Source organism: Monopterus albus, unplaced genomic scaffold (genome assembly GCF_001952655.1).
Source record: "Monopterus albus unplaced genomic scaffold, M_albus_1.0 scaffold34.1, whole genome shotgun sequence".
Lineage (NCBI taxonomy): Eukaryota > Metazoa > Chordata > Actinopteri > Synbranchiformes > Synbranchidae > Monopterus > Monopterus albus.
The window spans coordinates 5,135,876-5,141,923 of NW_018127914.1; positions in this window are offsets into that span (position 1 = coordinate 5,135,876).

Here is a 6,048-nt window from a genome sequence, read left to right on the forward strand (position 1 = left end):
CATTCTCGATAATTCGACTTAATTCTTGACACGCAAAATTTTAAAAAATTCAAATTCGTCCTCCTGTCATTTTTCCCCCTTAATGCCACCTTAATACTCTGTCATAAGAGTTGTATTGATTCCAGCAAAAAAAAAAAAATTATAATAATAAGCAAATGGGTAAGTAAATTAGAGAAACTCTAAGACTGTCTGATAAAACAGGTTTGTAAAATATATATTATTAACTGATCAGCTCACAGATGTGACACTTCTGTCTGATGCTGGGTAATGATTATTTAAATGCCATTTATTGTCTGTCCATGATGCTGGACTGAGTGGGCAGCACAGAAAAAACCATATGGCAGCAATTGGAATTGGGGTGAGCGGCCGAGGCTGGGGACATGTCAGAGGGCAGAGAGGTGACGGAGGTGATGCCGGGATGCTTTGATGAAAAAAAGGACAGATGAGGTGTGCTGAGATGAGGAAGAATCGCTGCAGATGGCTGCCACAGGCCAACGGAGTCGTATCCAGCTTTCTCCTGTCCTCTGAGGACACAAATCACACAGCTCTGCCCCCAGCTTCTATAGTGTTCTGTGAGTTGACAATAGCTTTCTGTTCACTGGCTTTTATCAGCCCTCTGGGACCAGACATGCTCCAGAATCCCCTCTGTGGATGGCATCCCAGGGACGTTACCCAATGAAGCTGCGTTTTAAAAGTCAAGATTGTAAAGGTCGGCTGTCATATTAACGCTAACTAATGTGGATCATCTTAACTACAGCAACCACATTCATTTTTGGGAACTGTAAGTTTAATTCGTTTGTGAGTCTGGTACAATTGCAACCATCGAAGTTAAGGATAAAAATTTCCTGTCCCTGCATCTGAGCTTTAAAGCGAATGATAATTTGATATCAGGGTCGGTCTATGTCAGATTTTGTACAGATCATCGTACATATAGTTTAAGACCCGGGAGAGACGCTGCCTGCTGGCTCATCCTGCCTGAGTGAACAGATGGTTCAATCAGCCATGCACCCATAAGTAGTGGGCGAAGGACAGCGCCAGAGGGGACCCCAGAAGATCCTGCAGGCATGTCCGACTCTGTGAAGAGCAATCAGAGGGTCCCATTAAAGCTTTAACAAATCAACAAATCCTAAATCTAACTGTGGGGGTGGACCCTGGTTTAGCTTATTGGTCTGTGCTGTGGCCTCCGTTGTTGTCTATTGAAAACACAACAGCGAGCCACGCAGCTGGGTGACGTTTATCTCCTTACAATAAATGTGAGGCCCGTCGGTTTTCAAAAATGAGACAGAGAACAGCCGTCACTTTTTATAGTGTCTGAAGTAATAAAGAGGCAGCTGCACATATGCATGGTCTCTGCTCTGTCTGCTGACGTTGTAGTGCAAGAAGCTAAAGTAGCATGTAATGCAGGACTTTTACTTGTAATAGAGTATTCTTACAATTTACAGGTACTTTTACTTAAGTAAATGGTCTGGATATTTATTCCATCATTAACTAACTAAAAAAACAGCATGAGCAAAAAGTAAAGCATGAATCATTGCTTTATATGCTGCAGTTTAGTGGCATCCAGGACAACGTTTACATTTGAGTGCTCTGCTTTCTGAAATATTCCCTGATTAGTGCTGATTCAACATGAGCCAAAGCAAAAACCAATCTCCCCCTCATGTTACTGTAATCTCCAGCATGTGACTTCTTCCCCTCAGGCTTGATCAGAGAGATGCTGGAAAACCTGCAGCGATCACCAAAACAGGGGCCAGTCTGCCCTGAGAGGATTTGGAGGCAAAAACACAGCAGCTCTGGGATGCATATTATATTCCCACTGGTAAATCCTCTCCAACTCATTACCCATCCTTGCTGCATGACTGCTAATCTCTAAAGAGAGATGGACCAGGTGCTGGTCTTTTTGTAATGGAATTGCACGGAGCCTTAAGTGATTGCATCAACAATGATTAAGTACATCAACAATTGGCAGTGCTTATAAATTAGATTAGAAATCCTATTTGCACAACACAGCGAGGAGAAACCAAGAAACCTCATCATAATCCAAAACAAACACTAGATGAAAACCTATTAGAATCGATTTACATTGTAACTACTTGGTTGATTACAATATTGTGTTTATATCTAGCTCATTATTCTGCAACAGCAAGTGCTCTTTTCATTCACAGTGAGGAGGAATGTGATTGGAGCTGTCAGACAAAAATGATTGGAAAAATTATGTGGAAGAAAAGCCTGGCAGCGGCAGGGGCTGTGACTGTGATGAGGAAACAATTGGGGAAATAATTGTTGCAGTTGTGTAGCTGGAACAGCTGCCATCAAACGAAACCTGTCACAGTCTGATGCAGAAAAAGCACAGAGAAAGAATAAATATTCTGTGGCTGTGAAAAGGATTTGGCTTTGGTGGATCAAAAAATGATCTGATGATTGCATTTTCTTAAACTTAATTTATAAATCAGGGGGTATTAAGCACAAACAAATTCAGCATACATGTTATAATCTCTGCCTGTGCTTGAATATGACTGGCCGAGCTGTGACTGGGAGATGAGCTGTGGTTTCCAGTTCATCATGGAGCAATCAATGGTCTCAGCTCAACAGATTAACACAGAGAACCCAGAGGCCTTTATTTGGAGGAGAGCGCCAAATCATTGTTTGTTGCATTTCAATGAACAAATCTCAGTCATTTGCTTGAGTTTGCTCTGCAGCTGTAGTGAAGTTCCAGATGTTGTGATTTCCAAGAGACTTGTGCCAGAAAGATGTGACCAAATCTGACTTTAAATTAGATTCACAGTTAAGTTTGTTTTGCCACTTAACACAATTCATTGTCCAAACAGGACAAGAGAGCAAAGGGCCGAGACATTTATTTCAGCCGGATGCTTACTTGCTAAATACAGCTCCTAACTTGGGTCATCTAGTCAATACAACAATGATACATGACATCTTATTGATCAGTATTCTGCTTGATAGGGAGACAAATTCATGTGCTCAGAAAGGGACAACAACAATATGCACATTCACAGCCAGTTGCAGTAAGAGATGAATGAATGTGAAGGCCTGTCAAATCTCTTTTTCATTGCCTGTTCAAGACACAATTCTTTCACCATGACAGAAAAGGTCTGAGAACCACTACCTTAGAATATCTAGAAGTACTAATTCCAAAGTCAACTGGATTTTCTGTTTCATCCTTGAAGACATTTCATACAAGATCCTGACTGATGGGGAGCTGCAGGCGTTTTCCTCAGAGCTGTTCACACCTCGATGTCGGCTGTGCGTCACTGAGGTCCACTACACTCACGTAAGAGTCGTTAAACAGACAAGAATAAAGGTGTGACGTGACATCAAACTGTCTGAGAAAGGATGTCCAGACAACTTTGTACGTAGTTGATAAATGGTGCCTCAGGCCTCAACATGAGTAACAGAGATGACACCTTAGTGCCTAAACTGTGCTACGGTCACTTCAAAGGAAAAGAAAGGGAAACTGTGTTCAATTCCCCGTCCATCCAGAGAGTGCCGATAGGTGGTTTTAAACTTTGCTGGTTGTTGCATTCACTTGTGAAAGTTAACTGGTATGGTAAGCTACCCACTTCTCCACCACGTCATTCTGTATAAAAGGTACCTAGCTCGGTGTTGACCATCCTTTATTGTGCCACAAGAGGTAGTAAGATTGGTGTAATCATTCCACCTCAGCCTCAGTGTAAAAGGAGAGAGGCAGCTTGAGGGGTCACGGATGGAGGAAGCAAAATTAGATCACAGCACACAGAGAGAGATACACGTCTGTCCACATTAGCACAGGCATAACTGTGATCTAATAACATGTAGTGCATTTATTTTTGCAGTCACAGATGCATTAAGTTGGAAGTGTTGATTGAGGAGGTGCAGGCAGGGTGGCTCAGAAGTGTTAAACTGACTCTCATAGGTGTGAATGTAGCTGTGAACGAAGCATGCGGAGACTGAGTTAAATTAACACAGACGATTTGCTACTGTAGGTATGGTGTAAACGATACAGATAAAGCACACAGTACATTCTGTTTCCACATACATTCTGTTTCCACATGATGCACATTCCACACATCAAAAATAAATACATAAACAAGCACACACACACACACACACACACACATGCAGAGACTCAGAGTATATTATGGAGCAGTGAGATTTGGAATCTCAGGGTGTGTGTCAGGATGGTTAAGGCTGAGTCACAGAGAGAGCAGGTCGTCACTACAGTCGTTTTCATACATGAACTCTGGACTATGTCTCCGGATTCAGGCCCGGACTTTGTCCAGAGTTGCCCTTTCACACACGTAGCACACAGCAGGAGATATTCTGTGTCAGATGTGTTCTCACCTACTGGAAATACTCTGTTTGGGTTACACACAGGGCAGCACCCGGTAGAGCATGTAGGAGGCGGGATATGATGCCGTCACGTAGCCAGTTTGTAATATGGTCATAAACAACGGAATCTCTTGCCTCAGGTAATGTCTAGAGAATTTCAGGGTTCCAATGCGTGTCTGAAAAGGGCTTAAGTCACCCCAACAAACCACTGTGGAGAGACAAAATGAAACCTGGCAGCAAACAACAAACTGTATTTAAAGCAGCACCAGTACATAACATAATGAACATCATGATCTGTATTTAAGATGAACCTTTTGGATTCAGGCCCGGACTCATGATCTGTATTTAAGATGAACCTTTTGCAAAGAATCACTTAATTTAAGGTGGGATTCCTTACACATCATTCAGCTTGTCTACAGGTCTTTTGGAGCCATATCTCCTGCTGCATATCTGACAAAGGTTGCATAAAGTCTTTTATTCTTCACCGGAGGCTTATATTTCAAAATATGGTAGGTAGGTATGGGCAAATAAATCCAAATCAATCTACATGCTAGTTACCACAACAGGGAATCTAAGTCAGAAAGTTTTCTGTAATTTAACTCCAAAACATTCCTTTGATATTCAGTTTGACTGAAACTGCACTGAACATCTCTGCAGCTTTTAACTTCTGCAAATGTCGAAATTATATCTACAGCATCTGTGTTTACCAGCGAGGCTGATCCGATCCAGACGGCACCAAACTGGTCTCAAAGTGGACAGTTTAGATTGAGCTAGGTTAAGTGTGTCATCTCTTCTTCGTTAAGAAGCCTCCGTACAAACACCAGAAGTTAAACTGATATTGTAAAACAACTGTATTTGCCCAGTGTTAGATATTTTTAGTCAGATAGATATTGGATAGATATGTATTATGTATTAGAAATGTTAGTGGAGATAGGATGTCTAGTTAGACTGTTAAATGCTTAGTCATGCTTATGAGTTTCTACAGGGTACATCTGGTCAAGGATAACTAGAGAGAAGAGTTGATGACTGTCAGCAGACAGGGTGTTTAATATTATTATTATGACGTGTATAACTGTAGCCTTAGCCATAATATGTTCTTATGTTTAATGTCACGACATGTTACTAGAGGTCGTGAGAATGTTTTTAGCTACACACCACTTAATCAACAGACACACACATTCACACATTGATTTGCTTCATGTTTGGACTACTGCTATGACCAGCTGCAAAGCTGGTAACAGAGATGTCTCGGTTGACGTTTCTGTGTAGTATGGGGCTAGCCCAACCGAGGGGATATAATGTATAGGCCTGGTGGGTTCAGGGTCTTTCATCTTACATCTGCCTGCTGCAGTTTGGAGGTGCAAGATACCTGAGCATGTAATAGTAATTTTACTTGTGATCCTTTGAATAAATCAGCACTGTTTTGAAGTTATTTGGACTGTCTCGTCTCTCAGAGTCAGTATGGTAGCAAGATCCGGTCCTTTCACCAGGAAATCCTACAGTACATACCATACTAAACACTGACAAGGTCCCACCATCATTCTTTAATATTGCAAAGTCTTTGTTCTTCCTTCAAAGCCACAACTCGCATTTGAGAATCACTGCAAAGCATTAGGGAGATATTAACACACAGAGAACCCACTGAAGTAAATGTTAAATAATTTATTTTCTTCTGCTGCCTTGTTTTTCTTTCTCCCCTTTTTTTTTTTTACTTCTGTCATGGAA